General features: G+C 35.1%; 1 protein-coding gene across 1 annotated transcript in view; it reads right to left on the minus strand.

Annotated features, from left to right (window-relative positions):
- The window catches only part of LOC114337088 (glutamate receptor ionotropic, NMDA 2D-like), a 646,411-nt gene that overhangs the window by 236,790 nt on the left and 390,353 nt on the right, over positions 1-19,268 (minus strand). The window lies entirely within an intron of this gene.

A 19,268-nucleotide genomic window follows, 5' to 3' on the forward strand; every position in this document is an offset into this window, starting at 1 on the left:
TAGAATACCGGTTACAGGAATATCCCGGTTTAAGGAATAGAAATTTGAGGTCCCGAAACCTTTCTACTAGCCATCAATGATCGGTTATTAGAATATCCCGGTTACAGGAATACTTTTCCTTGGCACGAAAGCTATTCCAATAAGCGGGTTCGACGTATTTATTTTTATATTAAAGTTATTTAAAATATTAAAGTTATATGGAAATAATATTTTCACCCAATTTAAAAAAAAATGTGGAAACTTTCAATGATTATCCACGTCTGTCTGTCCGCCCGTCTGTCCATCTGTCCGTAAACACAACTCCTCCGTCATTATGGTAGGGGAGCGCGAGGATTTTTTCAGTTACTCGAGCGCGTCAGATTGTTACATGGGGAGAATCCTTGTACCCTGAAAATGTACCTCTACCATATATTGGCTCTTAATGCAGGGGAGTTCTTTAAGGGGGGGGGGGGCGAAAAAAATCTATCCTTATTAGAAAAACTCGAAATCGTCAGATTAAGATAAGGTAAGTTAAGTACATGCAAAACAGTGTATATTTCAAAAATCTGACGATTTGAGCGGGTCGTAAGGAAATCGGTGAGTCCCAAAGTTTCACAAGAAAAAAGCGAATATTTCGCGAAATGAATGACAGATCGAAAAACTAAAAAATACGTGCTCAATATTTTTCAAAAATCTATCGACTGATACCAAACACGACTTCCCACGGAGAGGGGTGGGGGGTAAATTTAAAATTTTAAATAGGAATCCCATGATATTCCGCGAAATGAACATCAGATCTAAAAACTGAAAAATACACTTATTCAATATTTTTGAAAAATCTATCGAATGGCACCAAACATGACGCCCCACGGAGTTGGGGTGAAGGGTTACTTTAAAATCTTAAATGGAAGCCCCATTTGTTATTGCAGATTTCGATTCCTTACGTAAAAATAAGTAACTTTTATTCAAGATTTTTCTGAATTATTGATAGATGGCGCTATAATCGAAAAAAAAAACGATTATCGGAAATGGAAAATTAAATTAAAAATGGAAAGTCCCCACTAAAATGGAAAACTTTACAAAACTTTTTTTGGTTTTAGGACCTACTCTTCACAACCCAGTAGGTCCCCATAACGCTCGAGTGATTGCACATTTAGCATACTTTGCTCCCCTACCATTATACCAGGTATAATGACAAATGGGGTGTTGAATGAAAGGTTACAACCCGAGGATGATACTAAAGGTGAGAAATTCGACTTAGCACTTCCTGTTTTGAGATGGCACTCATGAGGAATTTAGCCAGTCCTCTAGTACTCTAGGAGTGTTCCTGTTTCATACATATCATTGATGGAATAATAAAGGTCCAGATCGTTGGATTTGTCAGTTGATTGTCAAAAGTCCGTCACGTTAGAGACAATATTTGTATATTGCCAACTATATAAACAATAAAAAGGTAAAGTCAAAGTTGAAGACTTTGCCTTCAACTTTGACTAGGAAGAAGAAGTCAATTGAAGTCTAGGAGGAGTTTATCAGAGATGTTTGTTGTTGATGTTATTTAACATTTAATCTAAGTATCTCTTCACATAAGTTTTATAGGATAGTAAAAATAGAATATTAATTAACGGGATGTCCATAAATAATTTCAGATACTGACGACACTGTTTGCCGACCGTCCAGAAAAAGTTCAATGATAAATTGATAGAGTTAAAAATAAAATAAAAATTCCGTTTTTATTTAGTTGCAATGCGAAGGCAAGAAAAATCTTATTATTCACTTAGAATAGGGAGCGCAGATCAGCATTCCCCTGCGCTGCCTAAGTAAAAAATAAGATTGTTTTGCCTTCGCATTGAAACTGAATAAAAATGAAATTTTTATTTTATTTTTATATTGGTCTTTACTCCTTTGAGTAACTATGTCCATTTTCTGTTGAAAATTACAAGCTGAACAGACGGGGTCGTGAATTGTAAGTTTTTGAATTGCCTCTTGTATTCTTCGCTTCCGCATCCATCTGGCTTGCAAATTTTAGAAGCCATGGAGGTGTTACCAGGAGAATCAACCAAAAAGTTTTTATTTAAAAATCTTTTAGTAATATTTTTAATATGTTTTAATATTATTAATGTTGCTATTAGGATGAAAACTTTACCTTACCTTTCAGTTGTCAAATGACTCTAGTCACCTACTCCATACACGTCAGTTGCAAAGTAGGGATAAACTCTCATGGTTTGGTCACTTCAAGTAGAGAGCAGCAGGTCTACGCCTCTCCGATGATGGCTCCAATAAGAGTCGAAAATCGTCGATTCAGAGTGCTGATCTGCGCTCTCTATTCTAAGTTAAAAACAAGATTGTTTTGCCTTAGCATTGCAACTGAATAAAAATGGAATTTTTATTTTATTTTTATATTGTTCTTTACTCCTTTGAGTAACTATGTCCATTTTCTGTTGAAATTTACCAGCTGAACAGACGGGGTCGTGAATTGTAAGTTTTTGAATTCCCTCTTGTCTTCTTCGCTTCAGAATCCATCTGGCTTGCAAATTTTAGAAGCCATGGAGGTGTTACCACGGAAATGGACCAAAAAGTTTTCATTTAAAAATCTTTGAGTAATATTTTTAATATTTTTTGATATTATTAATGTTGCTATTAGGATGAAAACTTTACCTCACCTGATAGAGTTGACGTTGTTAGCACACGATGTGGTATGCATAAAATTGGCAAAACTGACATAATGAATGTCAGAAAAAAATCATACCATTTACTTCTAAAAACTGAGATACTAGCAAGAGTTCCGAATTTCACATATATTGGCTTCAACCTGAACGAAGATTGGGATGACTCGCATAAAATTTATATCAGAATCGAGAAGTAAAGTGGTATATTTAACGAAATACAGAATGTACTGTGTAACTTGTGGTTTAATATACATACTAGAGTGTAGATATTCAGGTGACATGTGTTGTATGGCGTTAGAGCTTGGACCTAGTCAGAGGCTACAAGTAAGAAATTAAGAGCTTTTAAAATGTAGTGATACCTCAAAATATTATGAAAATTATGGACACATTATTGTATCAACGCAGCTGTTTTTAACTTGTAAAATACAAAAAATTCTTATATTTCTGTGATGTAATGCGAAACGAAAAATACCGTACTGATTCTTCAACACCAAAAAATTACCGCCCTATATCGCTTCTCTACCACCTATATAAGCTGTATGAGAGACCTAGACCTGCACCACATAGAAAAAGCGGATGACTTAAAAATCACACCACAGCAATATGGTTTATGACATGGGGAGCCTACACCAACGAAGTTCTAGCTCCGACGGAACATATCGAGAACGGATTTAAAAAAAATATAACCGGCCTAGCTGTCTTCGACCTAACCATCGTCCTTGTGACACCGTCAACCACAGAAACCTGCTGCAGAAAATCTACACCATTCTTAAGGATTACCAATTCGTTAAAATAGTGGAGTAACTACTGCAAAATAGGCGATTGTACGTTAGTTTCAAGGTAAAAAAGGCGCTGGCGAACCAGTAATAGTACTGTAACAGTTCTGCGTATTTCCCCATGTAAAAACCCATAAGAAATCGCTAAGGTCCAACGTGGTCATTTTTGACGCATATAGTGGTGGAGGCGCGAAGGCTCGTCTGATCGTGACGAGTTATCTCCGTTGTTATTGGTCCGCTCGTGGCGTGTGAGGTTTGGAAGGGGACACGGCATTCTCGCATACGTTGTTACTTATGTGTTCCCTCACCACTTTCTAATCTAAATTTATAACACCACGCTTGTTTATGAATATTTCTAGGCAGCATATGTCTCTCATAAATTTAATAAGGTAATGTTTTGCTATACTTCATTATATTTGTATTTGTTAAAGCGTGATGAGGAAGGATTAGTTTGTGTGAAATAAAGACATCTGCATGTCTTAATAATAACCGCCAAGGTTTTAATAACTAAAAATAACTTAACCATCTGGCAGTCTTATCAGCATCCGGTACTTCAGGGCAAATGAGGGGAGCAACGACCAACAGTGGGAGTAAACATTCGGTCTAAAAATTGCATTAAATCATTAACATATTTAAAGCATAGGCCTCATCTTTCCATCTCTCGCAAAGTATAATATACAGGGTATAGTCAGAAAGTCAAACCAATTCTTCTTTCCGTCTGTCGAAAAGTATAATATACAGGGTGTAGTCAGAAAGTCAAACCAATTTTTCTTTCCATCTGTCACAGAGTATAATATACAGGGTTTAGTCAGAAAGTCAAACCAATTCTTTCCGTGTTTCACAGAGTATAATACACAGGGTTTAGTCAGAAAGTCAAACCAATTCAACATATACCATTCTTACGGCCAAACCAACAAACATCCACCGTCTTCTACGATTGAATACTACTATACATGAATCTCCAGCCAATCAGACACCTGTTCCTAGAGACATATACCATCCTTACGGCCAAACCAACAAACACCCACCGTCTTCTATAATTGAACACTACTATTCATAAATCTCCATCCAATCGTGATTGTGAGTTGCATACTTTATTTTATCTACGGCAAGTCGGGTAATATTATGTTTTGTAGGTAGGTAACTCAGGTAAAAAAAAATGGTAATATATGTTTTATTAGAAAAATCGTTCAACAATATAGCATAGCACAAACAATTGTTGGATATATAGATATGATGCATATGTGGTCATAGAAAAGGCATTTAACATAGTGAAAATAAGCAGTAATATTAAAATAAAAAAAAAAACATTGTACTGTATTTTACCTATGCCCATAAATTAATTTAGGTTACATAGACTGAAAAAAGGTTAGCAAGGACAGTCAAGAAGTACGTAATGGTTAAATATAATATGTAAACGTTAATAAAATAATGTTAGCATCTAAGCGATGGAATGTGAGTAAAGCGATGAATAAAAATAATGTAAGCATGAAATAAATGAAAGGTAGTCATTTCGGTCGAACATAAATTTGTTGAAAAAACAAAAATATATTCTTAACAGCAGCCACCAACGTGAAGGTACGACTACATAGACCGCCATGTTAGTAGGGGTGATGGTTAGTAGGAATGAAATATTTTACATTATATGATAATAATTTAATAACGGCAATATACTTAACTTACTTACTAAGGTCACTCTATTACTTGGTTTAGTAGACATCTTTATATTGATCTGTCGGACATCTTTTATGTATTCTTATTAATGTTAAAACACCGATACTTTGGTATCAATTCATTCGTTACTAAGTTCTATAGTATTCAAAAATGAATTATTAGGGGGAAAATAAGTCTAGGTTATCTAATCTTAAAACTAGGGATTTTCCGACTCCTGTTTTGTGACAGGCTATCGACGACGTAAAACTAAATCGGGGAAAGAAGACCATTAAGTTATCGATTGTCTTAACTTGGAGGCTACACGAGCAACGGTTCCAGAGTTAACTAGAACGGCTCATTAATTTGCCAGTGGTCCATATCAGATATCTTTTTAGTGGTCATAACTAAACATCTTTTTATATGGGTTAATCTTAATAATTATTCTTCATTTAGAGATAATATATACAAAACTACGATCTACTAGAATCATCATATGTTAAAAAAAACGATGAGTGCAGGAAAGATTGAGGAATGTAGTAAACAGGGTCTGTTCCTGATATCAGCATGTTAGCTGTAATAAATAAAGTTTTAAAAATTACAATATTCAATCATCTAAATAACCTTAGTGGCGTAAAAACGATTAGTGATAGGGTGATAAGAGGATTATATTATTAAAAAATGTCTAATTCTGATGTACTTATCAATATTGCAGTTGTAATAGATAAAGTTTTAAGAAATGACTATATTCAATCAGCATCCATCTTAAAGTCAATCGAATCATCAATGGTAAATGTTAAAATAAGTTTATTAAAATTTTTGTCTTAAATCTAATCAACATCCATCTCAAGAGTATCAATTAAATAGTGCCCAAAGGGAAGCGTATCATAAGAACCCTGAATGTGTTGTCTTTTATCATCATTGGAGCTGAGCGCAATCTTGCTTTGAGTTATAGAATAAACTTGGTGTTTATCAGAGCGTATAAGATTTTGCGTGGCAGTCTTTGTTGTGAAGGTATCTAAACATTCTACGTAGTCCTCAAAAGTAATTTTAGTATTTACTACAGATTTCTTTACCCCCTTCGCCTTCTTTGTAACACCATAATTTCGTATAATATTATCAATTTCATCATCCTCATACTCTTGTTCTTTCAACTTCCCCCTCAGCTTTTCAATGTCATTATCTGTGGTAGCTGCTTTTGTCGTGTATAATTTCGATCGGAGTCCTATGTAATCGGTCATAATGCAGCCATTATTCTCATCTTTCATTATGCCTAATGCCTTCTTATTAACCAGAGGGATGTTGTAAATGTTATCTTTAGGATAGTCTGAGGTATTAAAATATTTATAGCAATCATGTATTATTGGTCTTGTATCATTGTATCATATGTCTTGTATCATCTTGTATCATTGGTCTTGTATCATGTATCATTGGTCTCTCATGTATCATTGGTACGGGTCTTTTTCCCGTATCTCCACAATCACCGAATCTGTATCTGTATAGCAGGTCGAAAAGTTTTCTCCGAACCTGCTAGCTAAGTAGCCATATTGGAAATCATATATGGTTGTTTTCGCCAAATCTAAAATACTCATTCCAACATAAATCGGTTTAACTAACCATATTTCCGCTCTATGCATCTCAACAGCAATCAAATTTTCATTAAAGATAGTGGCGTTTTTAAACAGGGGGCTACTTATTCTAGCTTCAGCTCCATAACGACCCTCCCACTCTGTCAGCAATTTAATATCAACGCGCCTGCGCACACACTCTAAAGTCTTACCGAACACTGCATTGTTCATAAGCTTAAACAGATTCTTTTCAAACTCATTTTTTGCTGACTTCCGGAGATTTGTATTCAAGTCGATGTATGACTTTAACCAAGGAGACTGCTTAAATTTCAGGACTCGATGAATCTTTTTTAGTATTAATCCATGAGCTAGCGCTTGCTTCAAGGCCCTGTAATGAATTACATATATTTCTTTATCATGAAGGGTAGCCATTAATTTGGTCAGCTCTCGCGGACGTTTAGGAGGTTTCATAGTTTTCGGGTTCAAGGATTGGGGACAGAAAGGGATGTCATTATGACGATCATGGAGATGTTGAGGGTACTCCAGATCGACCTCGAGAATGCACCCTTCAGAAGAATCGTCCGGAATACTAAGAACGTCGATGTTATTATCAGTCCACTCGAAACCTCCAAATGGAAGATATTGCGACATTGCCCACCCATATTGATTATTGACATCGAAATACATCAGATAGGTGTCGGGCTTAGATGGGTCGTAAGATACCATGTACTTGTTATTAGCATGAACACGACGTTTCGAGCAAACTTGACTCAAACCGCCACGAATGCCACGCTCCACAAACAAATGCATATCTGGAACAGTTAAAAGTTCAAGTTCCTGTTTTGTATACTTAAGCATTGCATCCCACGTGAATCCAGGTAGAGTAAAGTAATGAGCGGGGTCAAGATTATATGTTTCGAGACAACTGGAGCGGAACCGCTCAAAAACATCGGCAATAAGAAGAATATCTGTTTTCATGTAGAGATCGACGTAATCTCCGAGAGAAGAACAAGAGAATGAGGACCAGACTTGGAGGGCGCGATGATAATGGCGGCGAGGACAAGGTTTATCTTCAAGTTTATTATAAAAAGACTCGATAGACGGCAGACATGTTTCAATAAAGCGATCAAAAGAATCAATATAATCATAAGGCATGATACCTTTCGCAGTAAGAAGAATGAACTGCTCCTCGGGAAGGAAAACATATTGAGAGCGGAGATTAGGATATTTGGTCAAATAAGAAGAGAGCTTATCGAGAGAAGACGCCATAAATCGAAAACTATCGATGAAACGAAATTTAATTCGAGCATCATTAATGTGTTTAGTGAAAGATATATATTTTTCGTTTGTAATAGGAAGAAGATCTACGGGACCTTTGATGTGAGTAGCAATATCAGTAACAATGAAGTGTGCATCATATCCACTGAGGTTATGAAATATCACAGGGATAGTGTGAGCATCTTTGTAATTAATGTTACACCCTTCATGAGCTGCAAATCTATAATTATTTTCTGGGATCAGGTGATTATGATCTCGAATTTTCTTATCGCTGGGGGAGAAGCGCTGCTCACAAATATGACAATGAGTGGCTGATTGAAAATCGCTCTCTTGCTGAAATGTCATATTAATATCAAATGGACATATAAACACCGTAGAAACATCCTCAGCAAGCTGATTTAGTTCATCTGAGAACCATTTCATGCAATCTTTTCCACGATATGATTTGTAAAATGACAGAGAATTATCATAGGAACATTTAAAGTAATACCCAACGGCAGCAGGTATATGTTTTTGATAGGTAGTCTTTTCAGCACTATGTTCCAGAACGCTTTCGAGATCTGCGTATACGGCGAAGGGGGCTTTTAGTTTATTCCTGAAATTCTTAAATTTTAACATTTTTTGGCTTTCTTCAGGCATTTTAATGGCTGTTTCATTTATTCTTTCACAATCGTTGATGTGAGCTTCTAGCTGTGTAGATGATGAAAATGGTTGTAAACATCGATCACAGATAAGATCCATTCGCCCTTTGCAGCATGTCTTATGAATATTTAACTTTTCTTGCGATCGAAAGTAATGGAGGCAGCCATCACAGAAATATTTTGTTCCATCACATTTGCTAAGCTGCTTGGAAAGGAGGCGAGATAGATTTTTTATCCAAACGTAATGATATCTAACTTGCTCGTCATTATTATCTTGTATCAAAAGCAGATTCACATGTTTATCCTTCTTGTTTTTTGTTAGGAAGGTTGGGAGGGTCGTATAGTTTTTCTTTTCCTTTTTCAAAATGTATACATTGATCGATATATTATTCTGCTTTTCAAAATTCGGAATCTGTTTGATGGTCATTGGCCACTGAATACCTTTAAGTTTTAATATGGTCGAGTAATGTGGGTAATATGATGTGGGGAGTATTAAATCAGAGTTACTCCGACAAGGATATAATGCCGATATGACAGCCCATGCAAAGCATGCCTCATCATCATTCTTAACATTAATGCAGGCTTTCTTTCTTTTTATTTGATGGGGAAGTTCAATGTATGAGGAGCCAAGCTGTGGTGTAAATTTGTTTATATTAACCCCCAGGTTAACAACCGCTTTTAGTGCCCAGCCACTATCTCTCTCTTGGAATTCTTCAAAGTCTCTGTTGATGGGTTCCACTACTTTTTTCTCGAACCATTCATCAAGATTGGTGTCTCTATAAATGGCCGAGTTTGAAGTAGTGAAGTACTTGGTTTCATTTATCATCTTATCGCCTTGAACAATCTCGAACTCTCCTCCAAATGCTATGTTAACTTTCACTGCAGCGTTATTTTTTAAGGCATTTTGGATTCGTCGCTTGAACAGAGCTTTACAATCAACCAGGAAACTGCCCGGGTCCTTGTGTTTAAGGTTCGAAATGACTCCAGTCTGAATTCTTGAATTAAATGTAGATAAAGAGTCATCCCATTGTACCCTACGCTTTGCAGTCTCCGGTAGAGTTTTTAGTCCCGCCCCCTTCTTCTGTTCGGCGTTTAGTTGGTTTCTTAACGTTTTCACCAGTCGCATCTGGGCTTCGAGGTGGTGCTTTTCGCCAATCGTCTTTGCAAACCTCATTCTATTATGAATCATTTTAATCGCTTTTTTACACTCTACCAACCCTTTTCTTAACTTTTTATCATTATAATTGTCAGATATTAACCCCAAGATGGATGAAATATACAGAATAAGTTTAGCCAACATGTTAAATTAAAACTAAAAAATTTAATATTAAATTATTAATAAAATTTTCTAAAATTGCCTATTTAAAGCAAAAATTATGAAAAGGTCAAAATTATCAAAAAAATTCAAAAATTAAAAAAAATCAAAATTTTCAAAATTTACCACACACCGGAGCACACGTAAATGATTTACCAAAGCACTGAAGGAAGATCTGAAACAGAATGAAAAAATAAAGTTACGTCAAGTATTTATTAAACTTTGGTCGGACGGAAAACTGAATGGTGATACGTTATGCTCAAAAGGCCCCTGAAATGAGTAGATTTGTGCTTGTTTTCTCATAAGAATCAATGTAAAAGTGCTGTATTTAACATATTTATTGAAATCATCAAATACTTCATCCAGTTCAGTGCTGATAGTTATAATTTTATTGCATGTGTTCATGGACTTGATATCTGATAGATTGGTGTCAGGTTTTAGATAAATAGCAATTATTTCAAAATTTACCTTTATGCTATTGTGCTGATATAGATAGTCACTCAAAATGTTCAAAACTTTGGGTTTAACATGTTTTAAAAATCAATTAGGTATAATCCAGTTTTTTATCACTACTAAAACGATAAGATGCGATTCTGATTTAAACGCATGCGTCAATTTTAAAACACATCCATATATCACTTCCAATTTAAGCGGTCTTAATCTTTTTTCGGGAATATAATAATCACAATTAGACTTATTATCACTATTTACATCTCCGTATTTACATGTTTTCCTACGTCGCGACAGCTTATCCGAGCGCGAAAACGATTTATTACACTTACTACACGTATTATAATTCACGATAAACTAATGAGGAGCTCCACTATTTTGCCTTAAATAGGATAAAGATACGAGAATATTAACCCCACCATATCATTTTTGACGATGTTGATCGTTAGCTATTTTTAGACCGAACACCGGCTAGTCTAGTCTGCATTTTGTTTGATATATATTTTCTTCGTGCGAAATGAGGAACATCTGGCAATTGTGATAAATTAAGAAAGATGATATTGTGGGAACTCATTTCTTGGTTTTTCTCATGCAAATTGGCAGCTGGCGTAAAGCGGACATTAAGACATAATTAAAAAAATTTAACTGAACCTCCACACACACTGTGAGAAACACAGTTGTTATTTTTTGCGAAGAATATAACTATGCAGAAACACAAACCGTCGTGTGAAATGAGGACATCTGCTTGTCATCTGCCGATCTAAGCACCGAGGTTTTAATATCTAAAAATAACTTAAGCATCTGGCAGTCTACTCAACATCCGGGCATGCCAGATGAGGGAGCAACGGCCCACAGTGGTAGTGATGATTCGGTACAAAATAGCATTAAATCATTAACATATTTAAAGCAAAGGCCTCTTCTTCTCGTCTGGCGAAAAGTGTAATATACAGTGGGTAGTCAGAAAGTCAAACCAATTCTTGTTTCCGTCTATCGCAAAGTATAATATACAGGGTGTAGTCTGAAAGTCAAACCAATTTTTCTTCTTTACATGTGTCGCAAAGTATAATATACAGGGTATAGTCAAAAAATCAAACCAATTCTTCTTTCCGTCTGTCGAAAAGTGTAATATACAGGGTGTACTCATAAAGTCAAACCAATTCTTCTTTCCGTCTGTAACAAAGTATAATATACATGGTGTAGTTAGAAAGTCAAACCAAGAACCAGGAATTAAATTAAAAATATAAGAGCACACGAGTTATGAAACAACCATCTTACAAGCAAAAACGACACAGCATATAATGAAATCAGTAAAATAGCGAAAAGGCAAGACGTCATAATCAGGGTAAATACCTCGGAAAATATGAAAAATACCCGAAAAATTACGAAACATGTTAAAAATACTGGCAAAATTCAAAAAATAGATGGATAATAAGAGAGTTCAGAAAAATATCTGGAAAATATGAAAAATACCCGAAAAATTACGAAAAATGTTAAAAATACTTGCAAAATTCAAAAAATAAATGGATTAAAAGAGAGTTCAGAAAAATATCTGGAAAATATGAAAAATACCCGAAAAATTACGAAAAATGTTAAAAATACTTGCAAAATTCAAAAAATAAATGGATAATAAGAGAGTTCAGAAAAATATCTGGAAAATACAAAAAATGCCCGGAAAATGTGACAAATACCTGGGACTCTGCTGCTACTCATACATATTTTATTTATCAATAATTATCTGGATGGTGGGTAATTACAAAATAAGTAATATTATTGATGCTGCAACTGTAGGTATACATATAACCAAATAAGCGGTATCTTAAAATTTTTAAAAAAATAAAAAGGAACATTGAAATCCTATCTCAAACTGGATCTTAAGATTTACACTAGAAATTTTAATTCATGATTAGATTAAATAACAAGGTTCATAGAAATATTGAACACACGTATAAATATTACTTTTGTATGAGTTTTCCAACACTTTAATTTTATATCTTGTGTTGTTTCTTCCATTCACAAATATATATGGAGGTTTTACCCTGATTATGACGTCTTGCCTTTTCGCTATTTTACTGATTTCATTATATGCTGTGTCGTTTTTGCTTGTAAGATGGTTGTTTCATAACTCGTGTGCTCTTATATTTTTAATTTAATTCCTGGTTCTTGGTTTGACTTTCTACCTACACCATGTATATTATACTTTGTTACAGACGGAAAGAAGAATTGGTTTGACTTTATGAGTACACCCTGTATATTACACTTTTCGACAGACGGAAAGAAGAATTGGTTTGATTTTTTGACTATACCCTGTATATTATACTTTGCGACACATGTAAAGAAGAAAAATTGGTTTGACTTTCAGACTACACCCTGTATATTATACTTTGCGATAGACGGAAGGAAGAATTGGTTTGACTTTCTGACTACCCACTGTATATTACACTTTTCGCCAGACGAGAAGAAGAGGCCTTTGCTTTAAATATGTTAATGATTTAATGCTATTTTTATACCGAATCATCACTACCACTGTGGGCCGTTGCTCCCTCATCTGGCATGCCCGGATGTTGAGTAGACTGCCAGATGCTTAAGTTATTTTTAGATATTAAAACCTCGGTGCTTAGATCGGCAGATGACAAGCAGATGTCCTCATTTCACACGACGGTTTGTGTTTCTGCATAGTTATATTCTTCGCAAAAAATAACAACTGTGTTTCTCACAGTGTGTGTGGAGGTTCAGTTAAATTTTTTTAATTATGTCTTAATGTCCGCTTTACGCCAGCTGCCAATTTGCATGAGAAAAACCAAGAAATGAGTTCCCACAATATCATCTTTCTTAATTTATCACAATTGCCAGATGTTCCTCATTTCGCACAAAGAAAATATATATCAAACAAAATGCAGACTAGACTAGCCGGTGTTCGGTCTAAAAATAGCTAACGATCAACATCGTCAAAAATGATATGGTGGGGTTAATATTCTCGTATCTTTATCCTATTTAAGGCAAAATAGTGGAGCTCCTCATTAGTTTATTGTGAATTATAATACGTGTAGTAAGTGTAATAAATCGTTTTCGCGCTCGGATAAGCTGTCGCGACGTAGGAAAACATGTAAATACGGAGATGTAAATAGTGATAATAAGTCTAATTGTGATTATTATATTCCCGAAAAAAGATTAAGACCGCTTAAATTGGAAGTGATATATGGATGTGTTTTAAAATTGACGCATGCGTTTAAATCAGAATCGCATCTTATCGTTTTAGTAGTGATAAAAAACTGGATTATAATTGATTTTTAAAACATGTTAAACCCAAAGTTTTGAACATTTTGAGTGACTATCTATATCAGCACAATAGCATAAAGGTAAATTTTGAAATAATTGCTATTTATCTAAAACATGACACCAATCTATCAGATATCAAGTCCATGAACACATGCAATAAAATTATAACTATCAGCACTGAACTGGATGAAGTATTTGATGATTTCAATAAATATGTTAAATACAGCACTTTTACATTGATTCTTATGAGAAAACAAGCACAAATCTACTCATTTCAGGGGCCTTTTGTGCATAACGTATCACCATTCAGTTTTCCGTCCGACCAAAGTTTAATAAATACTTGACGTAACTTATATTTTCTCATTCTGTTTCAGATCTTCCTTCAGTGCTTTGGTAAATCATTTCTGTGTGCTCCGGTGTGTGGTAAATTTTGAAAATTTTGTTTTTTTTTAATTTTTGAATTTTTTTGATAATTTTGACCTTTTCATAATTTTTGCTTTAAATAGGCAATTTTAGAAAATTTTATTGATAATTTAATATTAAATTTTTTAGTTTTAATTTAACATGTTGGCTAAACTTATTCTGTATATTTCATCCATCTTGGGGTTAATATCTGACAATTATAATGATAAAAAGTTAAGAAAAGGGTTGGTAGAGTGTAAAAAAGTGATTAAAATGATTCATAATAGAATGAGGTTTGCAAAGACGATTGGCGAAAAGCACCACCTCGAAGCCCAGATGCGACTGGTGAAAACGTTAAGAAACCAACTAAACGCCGAACAGAAGAAGGGGGCGGGACTAAAAACTCTACCGGAGACTGCAAAGCGTAGGGTACAATGGGATGACTCTTTATCTACATTTAATTCAAGAATTCAGACTGGAGTCATTTCGAACCTTAAACACAAGGACCCGGGGAGTTTCCTGGTTGATTGTAAAGCTCTGTTCAAGCGACGAATCCAAAATGCCTTTAAAAATAACGCTGCAGTGAAAGTTAACATAGCATTTGGAGGAGAGTTCGAGATTGTTCAAGGCGATAAGATGATAAATGAAACCAAGTACTTCACTACTTCAAACTCGGCCATTTATAGAGACACCCATCTTGATGAATGGTTCGAGAAAAAAGTAGTGGAACCCATCAACAGAGACTTGGAAGAATTCCAAGAGAGAGATAGTGGCTGGGCACTAAAAGCGGTTGTTAACCTGGGGGTTAATATAAACAAATTTACACCACAGCTTGGCTCCTCATACATTGAACTTCCCCATCAAATAAAAAGAAAGAAAGCCTGCAGTAATGTTAAGAATGATGATGAGGCATGCTTTGCATGGGCTGTCATATCGGCATTATATCCTTGTCGGAGTAACTCTGATTTAATACTCCCACATCATATTACCCACATTACTCGACCATATTAAAACTTAAAGGTATTCAGTGGCCAATGACCATCAAACAGATTCCGAATTTTGAAAAGCAGAATAATATATCGATCAATGTATACATTTTGAAAAAGGAAAAGAAAAACTATACGACCCTCCCAACCTTCCTAACAAAAAACAAGAAGGATAAACATGTGAATCTGCTTTTGATACAAGATAGTAATGACGAGCAAGTTAGATATCATTACGTTTGGATAAAAAATCTATCTCGCCTCCTTTCCAAGCAGCTTAGCAAATGTGATGGAACAAAATATTTCTGTGATGGCTGCCTCCATTACTTTCGATCGCAAGAAAAGTTAAATATTCATAAGACATGCTGCAAAGGGCGAATGGATCTTATCTGTGATCGATGTTTACAACCATTTTCATCATCTACACAGCTAGAAGCTCACATCAACGATTGTGAAAGAATAAATGAAACAGCCATTAAAATGCCTGAAGAAAGCTAAAAAATGTTAAAATTTAAGAATTTCAGGAATAAACTAAAAGCCCCCTTCGCCGTATACGCAGATCTCGAAAGCGTTCTGGAACATAGTGCTGAAAAGACTACCTATCAAAAACATATACCTGCTGCCGTTGGGTATTACTTTAAGTGTTCCTATGATAATTCTCTGTCATTTTACAAATCATATCGTGGAAAAGATTGCATGAAATGGTTCTCAGATGAACTAAATCAGCTTGCTGAGGATGTTTCTACGGTGTTTATGTGTCCATTTGATATTAATATGACATTTCAGGAAGAGAGCGATTTTCAATCAGCCACTCATTGTCATATTTGTGAGCAGCGCTTCTCCCCCAGCGATAAGAAAATTCGAGATCATAATCACCTGATCCCAGAAAATAATTATAGATTTGCAGCTCATGAAGGGTGTAACATTAATTACAAAGATGCTCACACTATCCCTGTGATATTTCATAACCTCAGTGGATATGATGCACACTTCATTGTTACTGATATTGCTACTCACATCAAAGGTCCCGTAGATCTTCTTCCTATTACAAACGAAAAATATATATCTTTCACTAAACACATTAATGATGCTCGAATTAAATTTCGTTTCATCGATAGTTTTCGATTTATGGCGTCTTCTCTCGATAAGCTCTCTTCTTATTTGACCAAATATCCTAATCTCCGCTCTCAATATGTTTTCCTTCCCGAGGAGCAGTTCATTCTTCTTACTGCGAAAGGTATCATGCCTTATGATTATATTGATTCTTTTGATCGCTTCATTGAAACATGTCTGCCGTCTATCGAGTCTTTTTATAATAAACTTGAAGATAAACCTTGTCCTCGCCGCCATTATCATCGCGCCCTCCAAGTCTGGTCCTCATTCTCTTGTTCTTCTCTCGGAGATTACGTCGATCTCTACATGAAAACAGATATTCTTCTTCTTGCCGATGTTTTTGAGCGGTTCCGCTCCAGTTGTCTCGAAACATATAATCTTGACCCCGCTCATTACTTTACTCTACCTGGATTCACGTGGGATGCAATGCTTAAGTATACAAAACAGGAACTTGAACTTTTAACTGATCCACATATGCATTTGTTTGTGGAGCGTGGCATTCGTGGCGGTTTGAGTCAAGTTTGCTCGAAACGTCGTGTTCATGCTAATAACAAGTACATGGTATCTTACGACCCATCTAAGCCCGACTCCTATCTGATGTATTTCGATGTCAATAATCAATATGGGTGGGCAATGTCGCAATATCTTCCATTTGGAGGTTCCGAGTGGACTGATAATAACATCGACGTTCTTAGTATTCCGGACGATTCTTCTGAAGGGTGCATTCTCGAGGTCGATCTGGAGTACCCTCAACATCTCCATGATCGTCATAATGACATCCCTTTCTGTCCCCAATCCTTGAACCCGAAAACTATGAAACCTCCTAAACGTCCGCGAGAGCTGACCAAATTAATGGCTACCCTTCATGAAAAAGAAATATATGTAATTCATTACAGGGCCTTGAAGCAAGCGCTAGCTCATGGATTAATACTAAAAAAGATTCATCGAGTCCTGAAATTTAAGCAGTCTCCTTGGTTAAAGTCATACATCGACTTGAATACAAATCTCCGGAAGGCAGCAAAAAATGAGTTTGAAAAGAATCTGTTTAAGCTTATGAACAATGCAGTGTTCGGTAAGACTTTAGAGTGTGTGCGCAGGCGCGTTGATATTAAATTGCTGACAGAGTGGGAGGGTCGTTATGGAGCTGAAGCTAGAATAAGTAGCCCCCTGTTTAAAAACGCCACTATCTTTAATGAAAATTTGATTGCTGTTGAGATGCATAGAGCGGAAATATGGTTAGTTAAACCGATTTATGTTGGAATGAGTATTTTAGATTTGGCGAAAACAACCATATATGATTTCCAATATGGCTAATTAGCTAGCCGGTTCGGAGAAAACTATTCGACCTGCTATACAGATACAGATTCGGTGATTGTGGAGATACGGGAAAAAGACCCGTATGAAGCAATGATACATGATTGCTATAAATATTTTGATACCTCAGACTATCCTAAAGATAACATTTACAACATCCCTCTGGTTAATAAGAAGGCATTGGGCATAATGAAAGATGAGAATAATGGCTGCATTATGACCGATTACATAGGACTCCGATCGAAATTATACACGACAAAAGCAGCTACCACAGATAATGACATTGAAAAGCTGAGGGGGAAGTTGAAAGAACAAGAGTATGAGGATGATGAAATTGATAATATTATACGAAATTATGGTGTTACAAAGAAGGCGAAGGGGGTAAAGAAATCCATAGTAAATACTAAAATTACTTTTGAGGACTACGTAGAATGTTTAGATACCTTCACAACAAAGACTGCCACGCAAAATCTTATACGCTCTGATAAACACCAAGTTTATTCTATAACTCAAAGCAAGATTGCGCTCAGCTCCAATGATGATAAAAGACAACACATTCAGGGTTCTTATGATACGCTTCCCTTTGGGCACTATTTAATTGATACTCTTGAGATGGATGTTGATTAGATTTAAGACAAAAATTTTAATAAACTTATTTTAACATTTACCATTGATGATTCGATTGACTTTAAGATGGATGCTGATTGAATATATTCATTTCTTAAAACTTTATCTATTACAACTGCAATATTGATAAGTACATCAGAATTAGACATTTTTTAATAATATAATCCTCTTATCACCCTATCACTAATCGTTTTTACGCCACTAAGATTATTTAGATGATTGAATATTGTAATTTTTAAAACTTTATTTATTACAGCTAACATGCTGATATCAGGAACAGACCCTTTTTACTACATTCCTCAACCTTTCCTGCACTCATCGTTTTTTTTAACATATGATGATTCTAGTAGATCGTAGTTTTGTATATATTATCTCTAAATGAAGAATAATTATTAAGATTAACCCATATAAAAAGATGTTTAGTTATGACCACTAAAAAGATATCTGATATGGACCACTGGCAAATTAATGAGCCGTTCTAGTTAACTCTGGAACCGTTGCTCGTTTAGCCTCCAAGTTAAGACAATCGATAACTTAATGGTCTTCTTTCCCCGATTTAGTTTTAAGTCGTCGATAGCCTGTCACAAAACAGGAGTCGGAAAATCCCTAGTTTTAAGATTAGATAACCTAGACTTATTTTCCCCCTAATAATTCATTTTTGAATACTATAGAACTTAGTAACGAATGAATTGATACCAAAGTATCGGTGTTTTAACATTAATAAGAATACATAAAAGATGTCCGACAGATCAATAAAAAGATGTCTACTAAACCAAGTAATAGAGTGACCTTAGTAAGTAAGTTAAGTATATTGCCGTTATTAAATATATTATCATATAATGTAAAATATTTCATTCCTACTAACCATCACCCCTACTAACATGGCGGTCTATGTAGTCGTACCTTCACGTTGGTGGCTGCTGTTAAGAATATATTTTTGTTTTTTCAACAAATTTATGTTCGACCGAAATGACTACCTTTCATTTATTTCATGCTTACATTATTTTTATTCATCGCTTTACTCACATTCCATCGCTTAGATGCTAACATTATTTTATTAACGTTTACATATTATATTTAACCATTACGTACTTCTTGACTGTCCTTGCTAACCTTTTTTCAGTCTATGTAACCTAAATTAATTTATGGGCATAGGTAAAATACAGTACAATGTTTTTTTTTTATTTTAATACTACTGCTTATTTTCACTATGTTAAATGCCTTTTCTAT

Source organism: Diabrotica virgifera, chromosome 6, assembly GCF_917563875.1.
Source record: "Diabrotica virgifera virgifera chromosome 6, PGI_DIABVI_V3a".
Lineage (NCBI taxonomy): Eukaryota > Metazoa > Arthropoda > Insecta > Coleoptera > Chrysomelidae > Diabrotica > Diabrotica virgifera.